This window comes from Scyliorhinus torazame, chromosome 11 (assembly GCF_047496885.1).
Source record: "Scyliorhinus torazame isolate Kashiwa2021f chromosome 11, sScyTor2.1, whole genome shotgun sequence".
Classification (NCBI taxonomy): Eukaryota; Metazoa; Chordata; class Chondrichthyes; order Carcharhiniformes; family Scyliorhinidae; genus Scyliorhinus; species Scyliorhinus torazame.
Window position 1 is genome coordinate 181,275,129 of NC_092717.1, and position 25,887 is coordinate 181,301,015.

Below are 25,887 nucleotides of genomic sequence, written 5' to 3' on the forward strand. Positions count from 1 at the left end.
TCATCTGCCACAACACAGTGATGCCGAATGATTTGCAGAGCTGCTGCAAGCAGGTTGTCTGCATTTCTATCAGCGGCGGAGATAGGAATATGAAATAAGTGGAAAACGCGAAGGATTTTTTAATAAAAATCTGCCCTCTCTGAGGATTGAACTCAGGACCTTCAGATTATGAGACTGACACGCTGCCTTCTGCGCTAAGAAGGCTTCCGTTTGTTGGTGTTTGTTATAACATATACTTTGTTGAGGCATCAGGGAGCCCCCATGCACAATTCGACTGTTGTTACAACATCATTTTGCAGAAAGTGAGGACAATTGGCACACATTTGGTGCCGACCAGGGGGAATTAGCTCAAGTGGCAGAGCGCTCGCTTCGCAGGTGAGAGGTAGTGGGATCGATGCCCACATTCTCCACTAGATTTTACACAAGAGACAAAACGTCACGACCATCAGTTGTTTCATTCAAACCACAGTTCACACATTTCAATGCATTTTCCTCATGCTGCTTCACAGAGAAGACCAATCATTTGGAGGGCTGCTGCAAGCAAGTTGCCTTCCTTTCTGCCAACAGCAGAGATGGCAACGTGACATCAGAGGTTGGAAATCGTTTGAACACAATGCTGCCCTCCCTGAAGATTATCCTCAGGAACTACAAATGATGGGATTGATGTGCTGCCTACTGCGATAAGGAGGCATGCACTGAATTGCTCTGCAGACAGCATGACCAGTTTTGCCATCCTTACAGTCTGCATCCTGCCAAAGTGAAAAATCTTCAGAAAACATTGAGGCAGCTTAGAGAAAAATACATCAGCATGCGATGCAGACTCAGACACGTTATCCCTTAGAACACAGGCGCAACCTGCAAGGAGAAGCTGGCGATTCACAGTGTGCCCACACCTTTGTCATTAAGATGAAGGTGAAGCCCACAAGGGCTAAAAGGGATACGCTAAACAATCCCCGTCACAAAGCAATGCATGCTGAAACAATTGAGGGAGAGAGGGAGGAAGACATTAATTGAGATAGTGTCAGAAACATTGTGCATTTAAAAGGAGGCACAACCTACTGGCTGCTCAAAGTGTACCCACAGCATTGGCTTTAAAATGCAGATAATGGCCTCAAGGGCTAAAAGGTGAACGGTCAACATTGAACAAACACTGTGGATTTTGAGGCTTTGCCTCAATGGCTCAGTTGGTACAGCAGAAGACCCGAGGCGTTAATACACCAAAGTCAACGCTAGGTCGCTTCTTGAATGGCGAATACAATTTATGGGTGCACTTTTAGAGGTAAGTGTGTGATAAACAATGCTTTGGTAGAAACTGTATTGCCAAATGAATAGCTGAATTATAGCTTAACATGTTGTTGTCAAGGCAGAGGAAATATCTTTTCCTGGAGGAAGGCAGTCGACAACACGGTGGTGATGCTGCTGCAATTCCATCTGCGTGCCAGCAGGAGTTCCTTTGAGCAGCAACGCATCCAAAAAGTAGGCACTCACCTGCAAGCAAAGGAAGATTTCTATCACTGAGGCAGGGGTGTCGACTGCTCCCTTCCACTTGTGCTGACTGCAAATTTCCCTCCCAGTTTTTCTAATACGAATCTTCAGGCCCCTCACTGATCATTACCCGGCCACTGTGGTTTTCCATTCCGCTGGTGGTACAAGCTGCAGTTGCTTGGTCACGTTGAGTCGATTCGAAAAATCGCTGTGTTGAGGTAGCAGGCATAGCCAAAGCAGAATTGCTCTGCCGTTTTTCGAGTATCTTGGAGACAGAGACTGAAGTGATCCTGGGCAGCCAGAAACATGAAAACACAGCCAAGTTGGGGGAATTGTTGCAAATGTTAGAGAGCTGGATTAGCATGGTGGAGCCAGATAGATGGCCACATTCTTCACATTGATTTTCCCTTTGGGCAAAGCATCAGGCTCCCCGGTCGTTTCATTGCAAGCAGTGGTGAGGCACTTTCAGATGTTTTTCATCTGCCACAACACAGTGATGCCGAATGATTTGCAGAGCTGCTGCAAGCAGGTTGTCTGCATTTCTATCAGCGGCGGAGATGGGAATATGAAATAAGTGGAAAACGCGAAGGATTTTTTAATAAAAATCTGCCCTCTCTGAGGATTGAACTCAGGACCTTCAGATTATGAGACTGACACGCTGCCTTCTGCTCTAAGAAGGCTTCCATTTGTTGGTGTTTGTTATAACATATACTTTGTTGAGGCATCAGGGAGCCCCCATGCACAATTCTACTGCTGTTACAACATCATTTTGCAGAAAGTTAGGACAATTGGCACACGTTTGGTGCCGACCAGGGGGAATTAGCTCAAGTGGCAGAGCGCTCGCTTTGCATGTGAGAGGTAGTGGGATCAATGCCCACATTCTCCGCGAGAATTTACTCAAGAGACAAAACGTCACGACCACCAGTTGTTTCATTCAAACCACAGTTCACACATTTAAATGCATTTTCCTCATGCTGCTGCACAGAGAAGACCAATCATTTGGAGGGCTGCTGCAAGCAAGTTGCCTTCCTTTCTGCCAACAGCAGAGATGGCAACGTGACATCAGAGGTTGGAAATCGTTTGAACACAATGCTGCCCTCCCTGAAGATTATCCTCAGGAACTTCAAATGATGGGATTGATGTGCTGCCTACTGCGATAAGGAGGCATGCACTGAATTGCTCTGCAGACAGCATGACCAGTTTTGCCATCCTTACAGTCTGCATCCTGCCAAAGTGAAAAATCTTCAGAAAACATTGAGGCAGCTTAGAGAAAAATACATCAGCTTGCGATGCAGACTCAGACACGTTATCCCTTAGAACACAGGCGCAACCTGCAAGGAGAAGCTGGCGATTCACAGTGTGCCCACACCTTTGTCATTAAGATGAAGGTGAAGCCCACAAGGGCTAAAAGGGATACGCTAAACAATCCCCGTCACAAAGCAATGCATGCTGAAACAATTGAGGGAGAGAGGGAGGAAGACATTAATTGAGATAGTGTCAGAAACATTGTGCATTTAAAAGGAGGCCCAACCTACTGGCTGCTCAAAGTGTACCCACAGCTTTGGCTTTAAAATGCAGATAATGGCCTCAAGGGCTAAAAGGTGAACGGTCAACATTGAACAAACACTGTGGATTTTGAGGCTTTGCCTCAATGGCTCAGTTGGTACAGCAGAAGACCCGAGGCGTTAATACACCAAAGTCAACGCTAGCTTGCTGCTTGAATAGCGAATACAATTTATGGGTGCACTTTGAGAAGTAAGTGTGTGATAAACTATGCTTTGGTAGAAACTGTATTGCCAAATGAATAGCTGAATTATAGCTTAACATGTTGTTGTCAAGGCAGAGGAAACATCTTTTCCTGGAGGAAGGCAGTCGACAACACGGTGGTGATGCTTCTGCAATTCCATCTGCGTGCCAGCAGGAGTTCCTTTGAGCAGCAGTGCATCCAAAAAGTAGGCACTCACCTGCAAGCAAAGGAAGATTTCTATCACTGAGGCAGGGGTGTCGACTGCTCCCTTCCACTTGTGCTGACTGCAAATTTCCCTCCCAGTTTTTCTAATACGCACCTTCAGGCCCCTCACTGATCATTACCCGGCCACTGTGGTTTTCCATTCTGCTGGTGGTACAAGCTGCAGTTGCTTGGTCACGTTGAGTCGATTCGAAAAATCGCTGTGTTGAGGTAGGAGGCATAGCCAAAGCAGAATTGCTCTGCCGTTTTTCGAGTATCTTGGAGACAGAGACTGAAGTGATCCTGGGCAGCCAGAAACATGAAAACACAGCCAAGTTGGGGGAATTGTTGCAAATGTTAGAGAGCTGGATTAGCATGGTGGAGTCAGATAGATGGCCACATTCTTCACATTAATTTTCCCTTTGGGCAAAGCATCAGGCTCACCGGTCGTTTCATTGCAAGCAGTGGTGAGGCACTTTCAGATGTTTTTCATCTGCCACAACACAGTGATGCCGAATGATTTGCAGAGCTGCTGCAAGCAGGTTGTCTGCATTTCTCTCAGCGGCGGAGATGGGAATATGAAATAAGTGGAAAAGGCGAAGGATTTTTAAATAAAAATCTGCCCTCTCTGAGGATTGAACTCAGGACCTTCAGATTATGAGACTGACGCACTGCCTACTGCGCTAAGAAGGCTTCGGTTTGCTGGTGTTTGTTATAACATATACTTTGTTGAAGCATCAGGGAGCCCCCATGCACAATTCAACTGCTGTTACAACATCATTTTGCAGAAAGTGAGGACAATTGGCACACATTTGGTGCCGACCAGGGGGAATTAGCTCAAGTGGCAGAGCGCTCGCTTCGCATGTGAGAGGTAGTGGGATCGATGCCCACATTCTCCACTAGATTTTACACAAGAGACAAAACGTCACGACCATCAGTTGTTTCATTCAAACCACAGTTCACACATTTCAATGCATTTTCCTCATGCTGCTTCACAGAGAAGACCAATCATTTGGAGGGCTGCTGCAAGCAAGTTGCCTTCCTTTCTGCCAACAGCAGAGATGGCAACGTGACATCAGAGGTTGGAAATCGTTTGAACACAATGCTGCCCTCCCTGAAGATTATCCTCAGGAACTACAAATGATGGGATTGATGTGCTGCCTACTGCGATAAGGAGGCATGCACTGAATTGCTCTGCAGACAGCATGACCAGTTTTGCCATCCTTACAGTCTGCATCCTGCCAAAGTGAAAAATCTTCAGAAAACATTGAGGCAGCTTAGAGAAAAATACATCAGCTTGCGATGCAGACTCAGACACGTTATCCTTTAGAACACAGGCGCAACCTGCAAGGAGAAGCTGGCGATTCACAGTGTGCCCACACCTTTGTCATTAAGATGAAGGTGAAGCCCACAAGGGCTAAAAGGGATACGCTAAATAATCCCCGTCACAAAGCAATGCATGCTGAAACAATTGAGGGAGAGAGGGAGGAAGACATTAATTGAGATAGTGTCAGAAACATTGTGCATTTAAAAGGAGGCACAACCTACTGGCTGCTCAAAGTGTACCCACAGCTTTGGCTTTAAAATGCAGATAATGGCCTCAAGGGCTAAAAGGTGACGGTCAACATTGAACAAACACTGTGGATTTTGAGGCTTTGCCTCAATGGCTCAGTTGGTACAGCAGAAGACCCGAGGCGTTAATACACCAAAGTCAACGCTAGGTCGCTTCTTGAATGGCGAATACAATTTATGGGTGCACTTTTAGAAGTAAGTGCGTGATAAACAATGCTTTGGTAGAAACTGTATTGCCAAATGAATAGCTGAATTATAGCTTAACATGTTGTTGTCAAGGCAGAGGAAACATCTTTTCCTGGAGGAAGGCAGTCGACAACACGGTGGTGATGCTGCTGCAATTCTATCTGCGTGCCAGCAGGAGTTCCTTTGAGCAGCAATGCATCCAAAAAGTAGGCACTCACCTGCAAGCAAAGGAAGATTTCTATCACTGAGGCAGGGGTGTCGACTGCTCCCTTCCACTTGTGCTGACTGCAAATTTCCCTCCCTGTTTTTCCAATACGAACCTTCAGGCCCCTCACTGATCATTACCCGGCCACTGTGGTTTTCCATTCCGCTGGTGGTACAAGCTGCAGTTGCTTGGTCACGTTGAGTCGATTCGAAAAATCGCTGTGTTGAGGTAGCAGGCATAGCCAAAGCAGAATTGCTCTGCCGTTTTTCGAGTATCTTGGAGACAGAGACTGAAGTGATCCTGGGCAGCCAGAAACATGAAAACACAGCCAAGTTGGGGGAATTGTTGCAAATGTTAGAGAGCTGGATTAGCATGGTGGAGTCAGATAGATGGCCACATTCTTCACATTGATTTTCCCTTTGGGCAAAGCATCAGGCTCCCCCGTCGTTTCATTGCAAGCAGTGGTGAGGCACTTTCAGATGTTTTTCATCTGCCACAACACAGTGATGCCGAATGATTTGCAGAGCTGCTGCAAGCAGGTTGTCTGCATTTCTATCAGCGGCGGAGATGGGAATATGAAATAAGTGGAAAACGCGAAGGATTTTTTAATAAAAATCTGCCCTCTCTGAGGATTGAACTCAGGACCTTCAGATTATGAGATTGACACGCTGCCTTCTGCGCTAAGAAGGCTTCCGTTTGTTGGTGTTTGTTATAACATATACTTTGTTGAGGCATCAGGGAGCCCCCATGCACAATTCGACTGTTGTTACAACATCATTTTCCAGAAAGTTAGGACAATTGGCACACATTTGGTGCCGACCAAGGGGAATTAGCTCAAGTGGCAGAGCGCTCGCTTTGCATGTGAGAGGTAGTGGGATCAATGCCCACATTCTCCGCGAGATTTTACTCAAGAGACAAAACGTCACGACCACCAGTTGTTTCATTCAAACCACAGTTCACACATTTAAATGCATTTTCCTCATGCTGCTGCACAGAGAAGACCAATCATTTGGAGGGCTGCTGCAAGCAAGTTGCCTTCCTTTCTGCCAACAGCAGAGATGGCAACGTGACATCAGAGGTTGGAAATCGTTTGAACACAATGCTGCCCTGCCTGAAGATTATCCTCAGGAACTTCAAATGATGGGATTGATGTGCTGCCTACTGCGATAAGGAGGCATGCACTGAATTGCTCTGCAGACAGCATGACCATTTTTGCCATCCTTACAGTCTGCATCCTGCCAAAGTGAAAAATCTTCAGAAAACATTGAGGCAGCTTAGAGAAAAATACATCAGTATGCGATGCAGACTCAGACACGTTATCCCTTAGAACACAGGCGCAACCTGCAAGGAGAAGCTGGCGATTCACAGTGTGCCCACACCTTTGTCATTAAGATGAAGGTGAAGCCCACAAGGGCTAAAAGGGATACGCTAAACAATCCCCGTCACAAAGCAATGCATGCTGAAACAATTGAGGGAGAGAGGGAGGAAGACATTAATTGAGATAGTGTCAGAAACATTGTGCATTTAAAAGGAGGCCCAACCTACTGGCTGCTCAAAGTGTACCCACAGCTTTGGCTTTAAAATGCAGATAATGGCCTCAAGGGCTAAAAGGTGAACGGTCAACATTGAACAAACACTGTGGATTTTGAGGCTTTGCCTCAATGGCTCAGTTGGTACAGCAGAAGACCGGAGGCGTTAATACACCAAAGTCAACACTAGGTCGATGCTTGAATAGCGAATACAATTTATGGGTGCACTTTGAGAAGTAAGTGTGTGATAAACTATGCTTTGGTAGAAACTGTATTGCCAAATGAATAGCTGAATTATAGCTTAACATGTTGTTGTCAAGGCAGAGGAGACATCTTTTCCTGGAGGAAGGCACTCGACAACACGGTGGTGATGCTGCTGCAATTCCATCTGCGTGCCAGCAGGAGTTCCTTTGAGCAGCAGTGCATCCAAAAAGTAGGCACTCACCTGCAAGCAAAGGAAGATTTCTATCACTGAGGCAGGGGTGTCGACTGCTCCCTTCCACTTGTGCTGACTGCAAATTTCCCTCCCAGTTTTTCTAATACGCACCTTCAGGCCCCTCACTGATCATTACCCGGCCACTGTGGTTTTCCATTCTGCTGGTGGTACAAGCTGCAGTTGCTTGGTCACGTTGAGTCGATTCGAAAAATCGCTGTGTTGAGGTAGCAGGCATAGCCAAAGCAGAATTGCTCTGCCGTTTTTCGAGTATCTTGGAGACAGAGACTGAAGTGATCCTGGGCAGCCAGAAACATGAAAACATAGCCAAGTTGGGGGAATTGTTGCAAATGTTAGAGAGCTGGATTAGCATGGTGGAGTCAGATAGATGGCCACATTCTTCACATTAATTTTCCCTTTGGGCAAAGCATCAGGCTCACCGGTCGTTTCATTGCAAGCAGTGGTGAGGCACTTTCAGATGTTTTTCATCTGCCACAACACAGTGATGCCGAATGATTTGCAGAGCTGCTGCAAGCAGGTTGTCTGCATTTCTATCAGCGGCGGAGATGGGAATATGAAATAAGTGGAAAACGCGAAGGATTTTTTAATAAAAATCTGCCCTCTCTGAGGATTGAACTCAGGACCTTCAGATTATGAGACTGACGCGCTGCCTACTGCGCTAAGAAGGCATTGGTTTGTTGGTGTTTGTTATAACATATACTTTGTTGAGGCATCAGGGAGCCCCCATGCACAATTCTACTGCTGTTACAACATCATTTTGCAGAAAGTGAGGACAATTGGCACACATTTGGTGCCGACCAGGGGGAATTTGCTCAAGTTGCAGAGCGTTAGCTTTGCATGTGAGAGGTAGTGGGATCAATGCCCACAGCCTCCACTAGATTTTACACTAGAGACAAAACGTCACGACCATCAGTTGTTTCATTCAAACCACAGTTCACACATTTCAATGCATTTTCCTCATGCTGCTGCACAGAGAAGACCAATCATTTGGAGGGCTGCTGCAAGCAAGTTGCCTTCCTTTCTGCCAACAGCAGAGATGGCAACGTGACATCAGAGGTTGGAAATCGTTTGAACACAATGCTGCCCTGCCTGAAGATTATCCTCAGGAACTTCAAATGATGGGATTGATGTGCTGCCTACTGCGATAAGGAGGCATGCACGGAATTGCTCTGCAGACAGCATGACCAGTTTTGCCATCCTTACAGTCTGCATCCTGCCAAAGTGAAAAATCTTCAGAAAACATTGAGGCAGCTTAGAGAAAAATACATCAGCTTGCGATGCAGACTCAGACACGTTATCCTTTAGAACACAGGCGCAACCTGCAAGGAGAAGCTGGCGATTCACAGTGTGCCCACACCTTTGTCATTAAGATGAAGGTGAAGCCCACAAGGGCTAAAAGGGATACGCTAAACAATCCCCGTCACAAAGCAATGCATGCTGAAACAATTGAGGGAGAGAGGGAGGAAGACATTAATTGAGATAGTGTCAGAAACATTGTGCATTTAAAAGGAGGCACAACCTACTGGCTGCTCAATGTGTACCCACAGCATTGGCTTTAAAATGCAGATAACGGCCTCAAGGGCTAAAAGGTGAACGGTCAACATTGAACAAACACTGTGGATTTTGAGGCTTTGCCTCAATGGCTCAGTTGGTACAGCAGAAGACCCGAGGCGTTAATACACCAAAGTCAACGCTAGGTCGCTTCTTGAATGGCGAATACAATTTATGGGTGCACTTTTAGAAGTAAGTGTGTGATAAACAATGCTTTGGTAGAAACTGTATTGCCAAATGAATAGCTGAATTATAGCTTAACATGTTGTTGTCAAGGCAGAGGAAACATCTTTTCCTGGAGGAAGGCAGTCGACAACACGGTGGTGGTGCTGCTGCAATTCCATCTGCGTGCCAGCAGGAGTTCCTTTGAGCAGCAACGCATCCAGAAAGTAGGCACTCACCTGCAAGCAAAGGAAGATTTCTATCACTGAGGCAGGGGTGTCGACTGCTCCCTTCCACTTGTGCTGACTGCAAATTTCCCTCCCAGTTTTTCTAATACGCACCTTCAGGCCCCTCACTGATCATTACCCGGCCACTGTGGTTTTCCATTCCGCTGGTGGTACAAGCTGCAGTTGCTTGGTCACGTTGAGTCGATTCGAAAAATCGCTGTGTTGAGGTAGCAGGCATAGCCAAAGCAGAATTGCTCTGCCGTTTTTCGAGTATCTTGGAGACAGAGACTGAAGTGATCCTGGGCAGCCAGAAACATGAAAACACAGCCAAGTTGGGGGAATTGTTGCAAATGTTAGAGAGCTGGATTAGCATGGTGGAGCCAGATAGATGGCCACATTCTTCACATTGATTTTCCCTTTGGGCAAAGCATCAGGCTCCCCGGTCGTTTCATTGCAAGCAGTGGTGAGGCACTTTCAGATGTTTTTCATCTGCCACAACACAGTGATGCCGAATGATTTGCAGAGCTGCTGCAAGCAGGTTGTCTGCATTTCTATCAGCGGCGGAGATGGGAATATGAAATAAGTGGAAAAGGCGAAGGATTTTTAAATAAAAATCTGCCCTCTCTGAGGATTGAACTCAGGACCTTCAGATTATGAGACTGACGCACTGCCTACTGCGCTAAGAAGGCTTCTGTTTGCTGGTGTTTGTTATAACATATACTTTGTTGAGGCATCAGGGAGCCCCCATGCACAATTCGACTGCTGTTACAACATCATTTTGCAGAAAGTGAGGACAATTGGCTCACATTTGGTGCCGACCAGGGGGAATTAGCTCAAGTGGCAGAGCGCTCGCTTCGCATGTGAGAGGTAGTGGGATCGATGCCCACATTCTCCACTAGATTTTACACTAGAGACAAAACATCACGACCATCAGTTGTTTCATTCAAACCACAGTTCACACATTTCAATGCATTTTCCTCATGCTGCTGCACAGAGAAGACCAATCATTTGGAGGGCTGCTGCAAGCAAGTTGCCTTCCTTTCTGCCAACAGCAGAGATGGCAACGTGACATCAGAGGTTGGAAATCGTTTGAACACAATGCTGCCCTCCCTGAAGATTATCCTCAGGAACTACAAATGATGGGATTGATGTGCTGCCTACTGCGATAAGGAGGCATGCACTGAATTGCTCTGCAGACAGCATGACCAGTTTTGCCATCCTTTCAGTCTGCATCCTGCCAAAGTGAAAAATCTTCAGAAAACATTGAGGCAGCTTAGAGAAAAATACATCAGCATGCGATGCAGACTCAGACACGTTATCCCTTAGAACACAGGCGCAACCTGCAAGGAGAAGCTGGCGATTCACAGTGTGCCCACACCTTTGTCATTAAGATGAAGGTGAAGCCCACAAGGGCTAAAAGGGATACGCTAAACAATCCCCGTCACAAAGCAATGCATGCTGAAACAATTGAGGGAGAGAGGGAGGAAGACATTAATTGAGATAGTGTCAGAAACATTGTGCATTTAAAAGGAGGCCCAACCTACTGGCTGCTCAAAGTGTACCCACAGCTTTGGCTTTAAAATGCAGATAATGGCCTCAAGGGCTAAAAGGTGAACGGTCAACATTGAACAAACACTGTGGATTTTGAGGCTTTGCCTCAATGGCTCAGTTGGTACAGCAGAAGACCGGAGGCGTTAATACACCAAAGTCAACACTAGGTCGATGCTTGAATAGCGAATACAATTTATGGGTGCACTTTGAGAAGTAAGTGTGTGATAAACTATGCTTTGGTAGAAACTGTATTGCCAAATGAATAGCTGAATTATAGCTTAACATGTTGTTGTCAAGGCAGAGGAGACATCTTTTCCTGGAGGAAGGCACTCGACAACACGGTGGTGATGCTGCTGCAATTCCATCTGCGTGCCAGCAGGAGTTCCTTTGAGCAGCAGTGCATCCAAAAAGTAGGCACTCACCTGCAAGCAAAGGAAGATTTCTATCAATGAGGCAGGGGTGTCGACTGCTCCCTTCCACTTGTGCTGACTGCAAATTTCCCTCCCAGTTTTTCTAATACGCACCTTCAGGCCCCTCACTGATCATTACCCGGCCACTGTGGTTTTCCATTCTGCTGGTGGTACAAGCTGCAGTTGCTTGGTCACGTTGAGTCGATTCGAAAAATCGCTGTGTTGAGGTAGCAGGCATAGCCAAAGCAGAATTGCTCTGCCGTTTTTCGAGTATCTTGGAGACAGAGACTGAAGTGATCCTGGGCAGCCAGAAACATGAAAACATAGCCAAGTTGGGGGAATTGTTGCAAATGTTAGAGAGCTGGATTAGCATGGTGGAGTCAGATAGATGGCCACATTCTTCACATTAATTTTCCCTTTGGGCAAAGCATCAGGCTCACCGGTCGTTTCATTGCAAGCAGTGGTGAGGCACTTTCAGATGTTTTTCATCTGCCACAACACAGTGATGCCGAATGATTTGCAGAGCTGCTGCAAGCAGGTTGTCTGCATTTCTATCAGCGGCGGAGATGGGAATATGAAATAAGTGGAAAACGCGAAGGATTTTTTAATAAAAATCTGCCCTCTCTGAGGATTGAACTCAGGACCTTCAGATTATGAGACTGACGCGCTGCCTACTGCGCTAAGAAGACTTTGGTTTGTTGGTGTTTGTTATAACATATACTTTGTTGAGGCATCAGGGAGCCCCCATGCACAATTCTACTGCTGTTACAACATCATTTTGCAGAAAGTGAGGACAATTGGCACACATTTGGTGCCGACCAGGGGGAATTTGCTCAAGTTGCAGAGCGTTAGCTTTGCATGTGAGAGGTAGTGGGATCAATGCCCACAGCCTCCACTAGATTTTACACTAGAGACAAAACGTCACGACCATCAGTTGTTTCATTCAAACCACAGTTCACACATTTCAATGCATTTTCCTCATGCTGCTGCACAGAGAAGACCAATCATTTGGAGGGCTGCTGCAAGCAAGTTGCCTTCCTTTCTGCCAACAGCAGAGATGGCAACGTGACATCAGAGGTTGGAAATCGTTTGAACACAATGCTGCCCTGCCTGAAGATTATCCTCAGGAACTTCAAATGATGGGATTGATGTGCTGCCTACTGCGATAAGGAGGCATGCACGGAATTGCTCTGCAGACAGCATGACCAGTTTTGCCATCCTTACAGTCTGCATCCTGCCAAAGTGAAAAATCTTCAGAAAACATTGAGGCAGCTTAGAGAAAAATACATCAGCTTGCGATGCAGACTCAGACACGTTATCCTTTAGAACACAGGCGCAACCTGCAAGGAGAAGCTGGCGATTCACAGTGTGCCCACACCTTTGTCATTAAGATGAAGGTGAAGCCCACAAGGGCTAAAAGGGATACGCTAAACAATCCCCGTCACAAAGCAATGCATGCTGAAACAATTGAGGGAGAGAGGGAGGAAGACATTAATTGAGATAGTGTCAGAAACATTGTGCATTTAAAAGGAGGCACAACCTACTGGCTGCTCAATGTGTACCCACAGCATTGGCTTTAAAATGCAGATAACGGCCTCAAGGGCTAAAAGGTGAACGGTCAACATTGAACAAACACTGTGGATTTTGAGGCTTTGCCTCAATGGCTCAGTTGGTACAGCAGAAGACCCGAGGCGTTAATACACCAAAGTCAACGCTAGGTCGCTTCTTGAATGGCGAATACAATTTATGGGTGCACTTTTAGAAGTAAGTGTGTGATAAACAATGCTTTGGTAGAAACTGTATTGCCAAATGAATAGCTGAATTATAGCTTAACATGTTGTTGTCAAGGCAGAGGAAACATCTTTTCCTGGAGGAAGGCAGTCGACAACACGGTGGTGATGCTGCTGCAATTCCATCTGCGTGCCAGCAGGAGTTCCTTTGAGCAGCAACGCATCCAGAAAGTAGGCACTCACCTGCAAGCAAAGGAAGATTTCTATCACTGAGGCAGGGGTGTCGACTGCTCCCTTCCACTTGTGCTGACTGCAAATTTCCCTCCCAGTTTTTCTAATACGCACCTTCAGGCCCCTCACTGATCATTACCCGGCCACTGTGGTTTTCCATTCCGCTGGTGGTACAAGCTGCAGTTGCTTGGTCACGTTGAGTCGATTCGAAAAATCGCTGTGTTGAGGTAGCAGGCATAGCCAAAGCAGAATTGCTCTGCCGTTTTTCGAGTATCTTGGAGACAGAGACTGAAGTGATCCTGGGCAGCCAGAAACATGAAAACACAGCCAAGTTGGGGGAATTGTTGCAAATGTTAGAGAGCTGGATTAGCATGGTGGAGCCAGATAGATGGCCACATTCTTCACATTGATTTTCCCTTTGGGCAAAGCATCAGGCTCCCCGGTCGTTTCATTGCAAGCAGTGGTGAGGCACTTTCAGATGTTTTTCATCTGCCACAACACAGTGATGCCGAATGATTTGCAGAGCTGCTGCAAGCAGGTTGTCTGCATTTCTATCAGCGGCGGAGATGGGAATATGAAATAAGTGGAAAAGGCGAAGGATTTTTAAATAAAAATCTGCCCTCTCTGAGGATTGAACTCAGGACCTTCAGATTATGAGACTGACGCACTGCCTACTGCGCTAAGAAGGCTTCTGTTTGCTGGTGTTTGTTATAACATATACTTTGTTGAGGCATCAGGGAGCCCCCATGCACAATTCGACTGCTGTTACAACATCATTTTGCAGAAAGTGAGGACAATTGGCTCACATTTGGTGCCGACCAGGGGGAATTAGCTCAAGTGGCAGAGCGCTCGCTTCGCATGTGAGAGGTAGTGGGATCGATGCCCACATTCTCCACTAGATTTTACACTAGAGACAAAACATCACGACCATCAGTTGTTTCATTCAAACCACAGTTCACACATTTCAATGCATTTTCCTCATGCTGCTGCACAGAGAAGACCAATCATTTGGAGGGCTGCTGCAAGCAAGTTGCCTTCCTTTCTGCCAACAGCAGAGATGGCAACGTGACATCAGAGGTTGGAAATCGTTTGAACACAATGCTGCCCTCCCTGAAGATTATCCTCAGGAACTACAAATGATGGGATTGATGTGCTGCCTACTGCGATAAGGAGGCATGCACTGAATTGCTCTGCAGACAGCATGACCAGTTTTGCCATCCTTACAGTCTGCATCCTGCCAAAGTGAAAAATCTTCAGAAAACATTGAGGCAGCTTAGAGAAAAATACATCAGCTTGCGATGCAGACTCAGACACGTTATCCTTTAGAACACAGGCGCAACCTGCAAGGAGAAGCTGGCGATTCACAGTGTGCCCACACCTTTGTCATTAAGATGAAGGTGAAGCCCACAAGGGCTAAAAGGGATACGCTAAACAATCCCCGTCACAAAGCAATGCATGCTGAAACAATTGAGGGAGAGAGGGAGGAAGACATTAATTGAGATAGTGTCAGAAACATTGTGCATTTAAAAGGAGGCACAACCTACTGGCTGCTCAAAGTGTACCCACAGCTTTGGCTTTAAAATGCAGATAATGGCCTCAAGGGCTAAAAGGTGAACGGTTAACATTGAACAAACACTGTGGATTTTGAGGCTTTGCCTCAATGGCTCAGTTGGTACAGCAGAAGACCCGAGGCGTTTATACACCAAAGTCAACGCTAGGTCGCTTCTTGAATGGCGAATACAATTTATGGGTGCACTTTTAGAAGTAAGTGCGTGATAAACAATGCTTTGGTAGAAACTGTATTGCCAAATGAATAGCTGAATTATAGCTTAACATGTTGTTGTCAAGGCAGAGGAAACATCTTTTCCTGGAGGAAGGCAGTCGACAACACGGTGGTGATGCTGCTGCAATTCCATCTGCGTGCCAGCAGGAGTTCCTTTGAGCAGCAATGCATCCAAAAAGTAGGCACTCACCTGCAAGCAAAGGAAGATTTCTATCACTGAGGCAGGGGTGTCGACTGCTCCCTTCCACTTGTGCTGACTGCAAACTTCCCTCCCTGTTTTTCCAATACGAACCTTCAGGCCCCTCACTGATCATTACCCGGCCACTGTGGTTTTCCATTCCGCTGGTGGTACAAGCTGCAGTTGCTTGGTCACGTTGAGTCGATTCGAAAAATCGCTGTGTTGAGGTAGCAGGCATAGCCAAAGCAGAATTGCTCTGCCGTTTTTCGAGTATCTTGGAGACAGTGACTGAAGTGATCCTGGGCAGCCAGAAACATGAAAACACAGCCAAGTTGGGGGAATTGTTGCAAATGTTAGAGAGCTGGATTAGCATGGTGGAGTCAGATAGATGGCCACATTCTTCACATTGATTTTCCCTTTGGGCAAAGCATCAGGCTCCCCCGTCGTTTCATTGCAAGCAGTGGTGAGGCACTTTCAGATGTTTTTCATCTGCCACAACACAGTGATGCCGAATGATTTGCAGAGCTGCTGCAAGCAGGTTGTCTGCATTTCTATCAGCGGCGGAGATAGGAATATGAAATAAGTGGAAAACGCGAAGGATTTTTTAATAAAAATCTGCCCTCTCTGAGGATTGAACTCAGGACCTTCAGATTATGAGACTGACACGCTGCCGTCTGCGCTAAGAAGGCTTCGGTTTGCTGGTGTTTGTTATAACATATACTTTGTTGAGGCATCAGGGAGCCCCCATGCACAATTGGACTGTTGTTACAACATCATTTTGCAGAAAGTGAGGACAATTGGCACACATTTGGTGCCGACCAGGGGGAATTAGCTCAAGTGGCAGAGCGCTCACTTCGCAGGTGAGAGGTAGTGGGATCGATGCCCACATTCTCCACTAGATTTTACACAAGAGACAAAACGTCACGACCATCAGTTGTTTCATTCAAACCACAGTTCACACATTTCAATGCATTTTCCTCATGCTGCTTCACAGAGAAGACCAATCATTTGGAGGGCTGCTGCAAGCAAGTTGCCTTCCTTTCTGCCAACAGCAGAGATGGCAACGTGACATCAGAGGTTGGAAATCGTTTGAACACAATGCTGCCCTCCCTGAAGATTATCCTCAGGAACTACAAATGATGGGATTGATGTGCTGCCTACTGCGATAAGGAGGCATGCACTGAATTGCTCTGCAGACAGCATGACCAGTTTTGCCATCCTTACAGTCTGCATCCTGCCAAAGTGAAAAATCTTCAGAAAACATTGAGGCAGCTTAGAGAAAAATACATCAGCATGCGATGCAGACTCAGACACGTTATCCCTTAGAACACAGGCGCAACCTGCAAGGAGAAGCTGGCGATTCACAGTGTGCCCACACCTTTGTCATTAAGATGAAGGTGAAGCCCACAAGGGCTAAAAGGGATACGCTAAACAATCCCCGTCACAAAGCAATGCATGCTGAAACAATTGAGGGAGAGAGGGAGGAAGACATTAATTGAGATAGTGTCAGAAACATTGTGCATTTAAAAGGAGGCCCAACCTACTGGCTGCTCAAAGTGTACCCACAGCTTTGGCTTTAAAATGCAGATAATGGCCTCAAGGGCTAAAAGGTGAACGGTCAACATTGAACAAACACTGTGGATTTTGAGGCTTTGCCTCAATGGCTCAGTTGGTACAGCAGAAGACCGGAGGCGTTAATACACCAAAGTCAACGCTAGCTTGCTGCTTGAATAGCGAATACAATTTATGGGTGCACTTTGAGAAGTAAGTGTGTGATAAACTATGCTTTGGTAGAAACTGTATTGCCAAATGAATAGCTGAATTATAGCTTAACATGTTGTTGTCAAGGCAGAGGAAACATCTTTTCCTGGAGGAAGGCAGTCGACAACACGGTGGTGATGCTGCTGCAATTCCATCTGCGTGCCAGCAGGAGTTCCTTTGAGCAGCAGTGCATCCAAAAAGTAGGCACTCACCTGCAAGCAAAGGAAGATTTCTATCACTGAGGCAGGGGTGTCGACTGCTCCCTTCCACTTGTGCTGACTGCAAATTTCATAGAACATAGAACATAGAAAATACAGCACAGAACAGGCCCTTCGGCCCACGATGTTGTGCCGAACCTTTGTCCGAGATTAATCATAGATTATCATTGAATTTACAGTGCAGAAGGAGGCCATTCGGCCCTTTGAGTCTGCACCGGCTCTTGGAAAGAGCACCCTACCCAAACTCAACACCTCCCTCCCAGTTTTTCTAATACGCACCTTCAGGCCCATCACTGATCATTACCCGGCCACTGTGGTTTTCCATTCTGCTGGTGGTACAAGCTGCAGTTGCTTGGTCACGTTGAGTCGATTCGAAAAATCGCTGTGTTGAGGTAGCAGGCATAGCCAAAGCAGAATTGCTCTGCCGTTTTTCGAGTATCTTGGAGACAGAGACTGAAGTGATCCTGGGCAGCCAGAAACATGAAAACACAGCCAAGTTGGGGGAATTGTTGCAAATGTTAGAGAGCTGGATTAGCATGGTGGAGTCAGATAGATGGCCACATTCTTCACATTAATTTTCCCTTTGGGCAAAGCATCAGGCTCACCGGTCGTTTCATTGCAAGCAGTGGTGAGGCACTTTCAGACGTTTTTCATCTGCCACAACACAGTGATGCCGAATGATTTGCAGAGCTGCTGCAAGCAGGTTGTCTGCATTTCTATCAGCGGCGGAGATGGGAATATGAAATAAGTGGAAAACGCGAAGGATTTTTTAATAAAAATCTGCCCTCTCTGAGGATTGAACTCAGGACCTTCAGATTATGAGACTGACGCGCTGCCTACTGCGCTAAGAAGGCTTCTGTTTGTTGGTGTTTGTTATAACATATACTTTGTTGAGGCATCAGGGAGCCCCCATGCACAATTCTCCTGCTGTTACAACATCATTTTGCAGAAAGTGAGGACAATTGGCACACATTTGGTGCCGACCAGGGGGAATTAGCTCAAGTTGCAGAGCGTTAGCTTTGCATGTGAGAGGTAGTGGGATCAATGCCCACATTCTCCACTAGATTATACACTGGAGACAAAACGTCACGACCATCAGTTGTTTCATTCAAACCACAGTTCACACATTTAAATGCATTTTCCTCATGCTGCTGCACAGAGAAGACCAATCATTTGGAGGGCTGCTGCAAGCAAGTTGCCTTCCTTTCTGCCAACAGCAGAGATGGCAACGTGACATCAGAGGTTGGAAATCGTTTGAACACAATGCTGCCCTGCCTGAAGATTATCCTCAGGAACTTCAAATGATGGGATTGATGTGCTGCCTACTGCGATAAGGAGGCATGCACTGAATTGCTCTGCAGACAGCATGACCAGTTTTGCCATCCTTACAGTCTGCATCCTGCCAAAGTGAAAAATCTTCAGAAAACATTGAGGCAGCTTAGAGAAAAATACATCAGCTTGCGATGCAGACTCAGACACGTTATCCTTTAGAACACAGGCGCAACCTGCAAGGAGAAGCTGGCGATTCACAGTGTGCCCACACCTTTGTCATTAAGATGAAGGTGAAGCCCACAAGGGCTAAAAGGGATACGCTAAACAATCCCCGTCACAAAGCAATGCATGCTGAAACAATTGAGGGAGAGAGGGAGGAAGACATTAATTGAGATAGTGTCAGAAACATTGTGCATTTAAAAGGAGGCACAACCTACTGGCTGCTCAAAGTGTACCCACAGCATTGGCTTTAAAATGCAGATAACGGCCTCAAGGGCAAAAGGTGAACGGTCAACATTGAACAAACACTGTGGATTTTGAGGCTTTGCCTCAATGGCTCAGTTGGTACAGCAGAAGCCCCGAGGCGTTAATACACCAAAGTCAACGCTAGGTCGCTTCTTGAATGGCGAATACAATTTATGGGTGCACTTTTAGAAGTAAGTGTGTGATAAACTATGCTTTGGTAGAAACTGTATTGCCAAATGAATAGCTGAATTATAGCTTAACATGTTGTTGTCAAGGCAGAGGAAACATCTTTTCCTGGAGGAAGGCAGTCGACAACACGGTGGTGATGCTGCTGCAATTCCATCTGCGTGCCAGCAGGAGTTCCTTTGAGCAGCAACGCATCCAAAAAGTAGGCACTCACCTGCAAGCAAAGGAAGATTTCTATCACTGAGGCAGGGGTGTCGACTGCTCCCTTCCACTTGTGCTGACTGCAAATTTCCCTCCCAGTTTTTCTAATACGCACCTTCAGGCCCCTCACTGATCATTACCCGGCCACTGTGGTTTTCCATTCCGCTGGTGGTACAAGCTGCAGTTGCTTGGTCACGTTGAGTCGATTCGAAAAATCGCTGTGTTGAGGTAGCAGGCATAGCCAAAGCAGAATTGCTCTGCCGTTTTTCGAGTATCTTGGAGACAGAGACTGAAGTGATCCTGGGCAGCCAGAAACATGAAAACACAGCCAAGTTGGGGGAATTGTTGCAAATGTTAGAGAGCTGGATTAGCATGGTGGAGCCAGATAGATGGCCACATTCTTCACATTGATTTTCCCTTTGGGCAAAGCATCAGGCTCCCCGGTCGTTTCATTGCAAGCAGTGGTGAGGCACTTTCAGATGTTTTTCATCTGCCACAACACAGTGATGCCGAATGATTTGCAGAGCTGCTGCAAGCAGGTTGTCTGCATTTCTATCAGCGGCGGAGATGGGAATATGAAATAAGTGGAAAAGGCGAAGGATTTTTTAATAAAAATCTGCCCTCTCTGAGGATTGAACTCAGGACCATAAGATTATAAGACTGACACGCTGCCTTCTGCTCTAAGAAGGCTTCCGTTTGTTGGTGTTTGTTATAACATATACTTTGTTGAGGCATCAGGGAGCCCCGATGCACAATTCTACTGCTGTTACAACATCATTTTGCAGAAAGTTAGGACAATTGGCACACGTTTGGTGCCGACCAGGGGGAATTAGCTCAAGTGGCAGAGCGCTCGCTTCGCATGTGAGAGGTAGTGGGATCGATGCCCACATTCTCCACTAGATTTTACACTAGAGACAAAACATCACGACCATCAGTTGTTTCATTCAAACCACAGTTCACACATTTCAATGCATTTTCCTCATGCTGCTGCACAGAGAAGACCAATCATTTGGAGGGCTGCTGCAAGCAAGTTGCCTTCCTTTCTGCCAACAGCAGAGATGGCAACGTGACATCAGAGGTTGGAAATCGTTTGAACACAATGCTGCCCTCCCTGAAGATTATCCTCAGGAACTTCAAATGATGGGATTGATGTGCTGCCTACTGCGATAAGGAGGCATGCACTGAATTGCTCTGCAGACAGCATGACCAGTTTTGCCATCCTTACAGTCTGCATCCTGCCAAAGTGAAAAATCTTCAGAAAACATTGAGGCAGCTTAGAGAAAAATACATCAGCTTGCGATGCAGACTCAGACACGTTATCCCTTAGAACACAGGCGCAACCTGCAAGGAGAAGCTGGCGATTCACAGTGTGCCCACACCTTTGTCATTAAGATGAAGGTGAAGCCCACAAGGGCTAAAAGGGATACGCTAAACAATCCCCGTCACAAAGCAATGCATGCTGAAACAATTGAGGGAGAGAGGGAGGAAGACATTAATTGAGATAGTGTCAGAAACATTGTGCATTTAAAAGGAGGCCCAACCTACTGGCTGCTCAAAGTGTACCCACAGCTTTGGCTTTAAAATGCAGATAATGGCCTCAAGGGCTAAAAGGTGAACGGTCAACATTGAACAAACACTGTGGATTTTGAGGCTTTGCCTCAATGGCTCAGTTGGTACAGCAGAAGACCCGAGGCGTTAATACACCAAAGTCAACGCTAGCTTGCTGCTTGAATAGCGAATACAATTTATGGGTGCACTTTGAGAAGTAAGTGTGTGATAAACTATGCTTTGGTAGAAACTGTATTGCCAAATGAATAGCTGAATTATAGCTTAACATGTTGTTGTCAAGGCAGAGGAAACATATTTTCCTGGAGGAAGGCAGTCGACAACACGGTGGTGATGCTTCTGCAATTCCATCTGCGTGCCAGCAGGAGTTCCTTTGAGCAGCAGTGCATCCAAAAAGTAGGCACTCACCTGCAAGCAAAGGAAGATTTCTATCACTGAGGCAGGGGTGTCGACTGCTCCCTTCCACTTGTGCTGACTGCAAACTTCCCTCCCTGTTTTTCCAATACGAACCTTCAGGCCCCTCACTGATCATTACCCGGCCACTGTGGTTTTCCATTCCGCTGGTGGTACAAGCTGCAGTTGCTTGGTCACGTTGAGTCGATTCGAAAAATCGCTGTGTTGAGGTAGCAGGCATAGCCAAAGCAGAATTGCTCTGCCGTTTTTCGAGTATCTTGGAGACAGTGACTGAAGTGATCCTGGGCAGCCAGAAACATGAAAACACAGCCAAGTTGGGGGAATTGTTGCAAATGTTAGAGAGCTGGATTAGCATGGTGGAGTCAGATAGATGGCCACATTCTTCACATTGATTTTCCCTTTGGGCAAAGCATCAGGCTCCCCCGTCGTTTCATTGCAAGCAGTGGTGAGGCACTTTCAGATGTTTTTCATCTGCCACAACACAGTGATGCCGAATGATTTGCAGAGCTGCTGCAAGCAGGTTGTCTGCATTTCTATCAGCGGCGGAGATAGGAATATGAAATAAGTGGAAAACGCGAAGGATTTTTTAATAAAAATCTGCCCTCTCTGAGGATTGAACTCAGGACCTTCAGATTATGAGACTGACACGCTGCCGTCTGCGCTAAGAAGGCTTCGGTTTGCTGGTGTTTGTTATAACATATACTTTGTTGAGGCATCAGGGAGCCCCCATGCACAATTGGACTGTTGTTACAACATCATTTTGCAGAAAGTGAGGACAATTGGCACACATTTGGTGCCGACCAGGGGGAATTAGCTCAAGTGGCAGAGCGCTCACTTCGCAGGTGAGAGGTAGTGGGATCGATGCCCACATTCTCCACTAGATTTTACACAAGAGACAAAACGTCACGACCATCAGTTGTTTCATTCAAACCACAGTTCACACATTTCAATGCATTTTCCTCATGCTGCTTCACAGAGAAGACCAATCATTTGGAGGGCTGCTGCAAGCAAGTTGCCTTCCTTTCTGCCAACAGCAGAGATGGCAACGTGACATCAGAGGTTGGAAATCGTTTGAACACAATGCTGCCCTCCCTGAAGATTATCCTCAGGAACTACAAATGATGGGATTGATGTGCTGCCTACTGCGATAAGGAGGCATGCACTGAATTGCTCTGCAGACAGCATGACCAGTTTTGCCATCCTTACAGTCTGCATCCTGCCAAAGTGAAAAATCTTCAGAAAACATTGAGGCAGCTTAGAGAAAAATACATCAGCATGCGATGCAGACTCAGACACGTTATCCCTTAGAACACAGGCGCAACCTGCAAGGAGAAGCTGGCGATTCACAGTGTGCCCACACCTTTGTCATTAAGATGAAGGTGAAGCCCACAAGGGCTAAAAGGGATACGCTAAACAATCCCCGTCACAAAGCAATGCATGCTGAAACAATTGAGGGAGAGAGGGAGGAAGACATTAATTGAGATAGTGTCAGAAACATTGTGCATTTAAAAGGAGGCCCAACCTACTGGCTGCTCAAAGTGTACCCACAGCTTTGGCTTTAAAATGCAGATAATGGCCTCAAGGGCTAAAAGGTGAACGGTCAACATTGAACAAACACTGTGGATTTTGAGGCTTTGCCTCAATGGCTCAGTTGGTACAGCAGAAGACCGGAGGCGTTAATACACCAAAGTCAACGCTAGCTTGCTGCTTGAATAGCGAATACAATTTATGGGTGCACTTTGAGAAGTAAGTGTGTGATAAACTATGCTTTGGTAGAAACTGTATTGCCAAATGAATAGCTGAATTATAGCTTAACATGTTGTTGTCAAGGCAGAGGAAACATCTTTTCCTGGAGGAAGGCAGTCGACAACACGGTGGTGATGCTGCTGCAATTCCATCTGCGTGCCAGCAGGAGTTCCTTTGAGCAGCAGTGCATCCAAAAAGTAGGCACTCACCTGCAAGCAAAGGAAGATTTCTATCACTGAGGCAGGGGTGTCGACTGCTCCCTTCCACTTGTGCTGACTGCAAATTTCATAGAACATAGAACATAGAAAATACAGCACAGAACAGGCCCTTCGGCCCACGATGTTGTGCCGAACCTTTGTCCGAGATTAATCATAGATTATCATTGAATTTACAGTGCAGAAGGAGGCCATTCGGCCCTTTGAGTCTGCACCGGCTCTTGGAAAGAGCACCCTACCCAAACTCAACACCTCCCTCCCAGTTTTTCTAATACGCACCTTCAGGCCCATCACTGATCATTACCCGGCCACTGTGGTTTTCCATTCTGCTGGTGGTACAAGCTGCAGTTGCTTGGTCACGTTGAGTCGATTCGAAAAATCGCTGTGTTGAGGTAGCAGGCATAGCCAAAGCAGAATTGCTCTGCCGTTTTTCGAGTATCTTGGAGACAGAGACTGAAGTGATCCTGGGCAGCCAGAAACATGAAAACACAGCCAAGTTGGGGGAATTGTTGCAAATGTTAGAGAGCTGGATTAGCATGGTGGAGTCAGATAGATGGCCACATTCTTCACATTAATTTTCCCTTTGGGCAAAGCATCAGGCTCACCGGTCGTTTCATTGCAAGCAGTGGTGAGGCACTTTCAGACGTTTTTCATCTGCCACAACACAGTGATGCCGAATGATTTGCAGAGCTGCTGCAAGCAGGTTGTCTGCATTTCTATCAGCGGCGGAGATGGGAATATGAAATAAGTGGAAAACGCGAAGGATTTTTTAATAAAAATCTGCCCTCTCTGAGGATTGAACTCAGGACCTTCAGATTATGAGACTGACGCGCTGCCTACTGCGCTAAGAAGGCTTCTGTTTGTTGGTGTTTGTTATAACATATACTTTGTTGAGGCATCAGGGAGCCCCCATGCACAATTCTCCTGCTGTTACAACATCATTTTGCAGAAAGTGAGGACAATTGGCACACATTTGGTGCCGACCAGGGGGAATTAGCTCAAGTTGCAGAGCGTTAGCTTTGCATGTGAGAGGTAGTGGGATCAATGCCCACATTCTCCACTAGATTATACACTGGAGACAAAACGTCACGACCATCAGTTGTTTCATTCAAACCACAGTTCACACATTTAAATGCATTTTCCTCATGCTGCTGCACAGAGAAGACCAATCATTTGGAGGGCTGCTGCAAGCAAGTTGCCTTCCTTTCTGCCAACAGCAGAGATGGCAACGTGACATCAGAGGTTGGAAATCGTTTGAACACAATGCTGCCCTGCCTGAAGATTATCCTCAGGAACTTCAAATGATGGGATTGATGTGCTGCCTACTGCGATAAGGAGGCATGCACTGAATTGCTCTGCAGACAGCATGACCAGTTTTGCCATCCTTACAGTCTGCATCCTGCCAAAGTGAAAAATCTTCAGAAAACATTGAGGCAGCTTAGAGAAAAATACATCAGCTTGCGATGCAGACTCAGACACGTTATCCTTTAGAACACAGGCGCAACCTGCAAGGAGAAGCTGGCGATTCACAGTGTGCCCACACCTTTGTCATTAAGATGAAGGTGAAGCCCACAAGGGCTAAAAGGGATACGCTAAACAATCCCCGTCACAAAGCAATGCATGCTGAAACAATTGAGGGAGAGAGGGAGGAAGACATTAATTGAGATAGTGTCAGAAACATTGTGCATTTAAAAGGAGGCACAACCTACTGGCTGCTCAAAGTGTACCCACAGCATTGGCTTTAAAATGCAGATAACGGCCTCAAGGGCAAAAGGTGAACGGTCAACATTGAACAAACACTGTGGATTTTGAGGCTTTGCCTCAATGGCTCAGTTGGTCCAGCAGAAGCCCCGAGGCGTTAATACACCAAAGTCAACGCTAGGTCGCTTCTTGAATGGCGAATACAATTTATGGGTGCACTTTTAGAAGTAAGTGTGTGATAAACTATGCTTTGGTAGAAACTGTATTGCCAAATGAATAGCTGAATTATAGCTTAACATGTTGTTGTCAAGGCAGAGGAAACATCTTTTCCTGGAGGAAGGCAGTCGACAACACGGTGGTGATGCTGCTGCAATTCCATCTGCGTGCCAGCAGGAGTTCCTTTGAGCAGCAACGCATCCAAAAAGTAGGCACTCACCTGCAAGCAAAGGAAGATTTCTATCACTGAGGCAGGGGTGTCGACTGCTCCCTTCCACTTGTGCTGACTGCAAATTTCCCTCCCAGTTTTTCTAATACGCACCTTCAGGCCCCTCACTGATCATTACCCGGCCACTGTGGTTTTCCATTCCGCTGGTGGTACAAGCTGCAGTTGCTTGGTCACGTTGAGTCGATTCGAAAAATCGCTGTGTTGAGGTAGCAGGCATAGCCAAAGCAGAATTGCTCTGCCGTTTTTCGAGTATCTTGGAGACAGAGACTGAAGTGATCCTGGGCAGCCAGAAACATGAAAACACAGCCAAGTTGGGGGAATTGTTGCAAATGTTAGAGAGCTGGATTAGCATGGTGGAGCCAGATAGATGGCCACATTCTTCACATTGATTTTCCCTTTGGGCAAAGCATCAGGCTCCCCGGTCGTTTCATTGCAAGCAGTGGTGAGGCACTTTCAGATGTTTTTCATCTGCCACAACACAGTGATGCCGAATGA

At 46.4% G+C, this 25,887-nt stretch overlaps 12 non-coding genes across 12 annotated transcripts; all 12 read right to left on the reverse strand.

The window, feature by feature from the left end:
* Nucleotides 1-131: 131 nt before the first annotated feature.
* Nucleotides 132-204, reverse strand: trnam-cau (transfer RNA methionine (anticodon CAU)). The gene has a single exon. It is a non-coding gene; the product is annotated as a tRNA-Met (tRNA).
* Nucleotides 205-2,092: 1,888 nt separating this feature from the next.
* Nucleotides 2,093-2,165, reverse strand: trnam-cau (transfer RNA methionine (anticodon CAU)). Its single transcript has one exon. It is a non-coding gene; the product is annotated as a tRNA-Met (tRNA).
* A 1,888-nt stretch (nt 2,166-4,053) lies between these two features.
* trnam-cau (transfer RNA methionine (anticodon CAU)) lies at nt 4,054-4,126 on the reverse strand. The gene has a single exon. It is a non-coding gene; the product is annotated as a tRNA-Met (tRNA).
* Nucleotides 4,127-6,013: 1,887 nt separating this feature from the next.
* On the reverse strand, nt 6,014-6,086 carry trnam-cau (transfer RNA methionine (anticodon CAU)). Its single transcript has one exon. It is a non-coding gene; the product is annotated as a tRNA-Met (tRNA).
* A 1,888-nt stretch (nt 6,087-7,974) lies between these two features.
* Nucleotides 7,975-8,047, reverse strand: trnam-cau (transfer RNA methionine (anticodon CAU)). Its single transcript has one exon. It is a non-coding gene; the product is annotated as a tRNA-Met (tRNA).
* A 1,888-nt stretch (nt 8,048-9,935) lies between these two features.
* trnam-cau (transfer RNA methionine (anticodon CAU)) lies at nt 9,936-10,008 on the reverse strand. Its single transcript has one exon. It is a non-coding gene; the product is annotated as a tRNA-Met (tRNA).
* A 1,888-nt stretch (nt 10,009-11,896) lies between these two features.
* On the reverse strand, nt 11,897-11,969 carry trnam-cau (transfer RNA methionine (anticodon CAU)). Its single transcript has one exon. It is a non-coding gene; the product is annotated as a tRNA-Met (tRNA).
* Nucleotides 11,970-13,857: 1,888 nt separating this feature from the next.
* On the reverse strand, nt 13,858-13,930 carry trnam-cau (transfer RNA methionine (anticodon CAU)). The gene has a single exon. It is a non-coding gene; the product is annotated as a tRNA-Met (tRNA).
* Nucleotides 13,931-15,818: 1,888 nt separating this feature from the next.
* Nucleotides 15,819-15,891, reverse strand: trnam-cau (transfer RNA methionine (anticodon CAU)). The gene has a single exon. It is a non-coding gene; the product is annotated as a tRNA-Met (tRNA).
* A 2,071-nt stretch (nt 15,892-17,962) lies between these two features.
* Nucleotides 17,963-18,035, reverse strand: trnam-cau (transfer RNA methionine (anticodon CAU)). The gene has a single exon. It is a non-coding gene; the product is annotated as a tRNA-Met (tRNA).
* A 3,848-nt stretch (nt 18,036-21,883) lies between these two features.
* On the reverse strand, nt 21,884-21,956 carry trnam-cau (transfer RNA methionine (anticodon CAU)). Its single transcript has one exon. It is a non-coding gene; the product is annotated as a tRNA-Met (tRNA).
* Nucleotides 21,957-24,027: 2,071 nt separating this feature from the next.
* Nucleotides 24,028-24,100, reverse strand: trnam-cau (transfer RNA methionine (anticodon CAU)). Its single transcript has one exon. It is a non-coding gene; the product is annotated as a tRNA-Met (tRNA).
* Between the last annotated feature and the right edge of the window lie 1,787 nt (nt 24,101-25,887).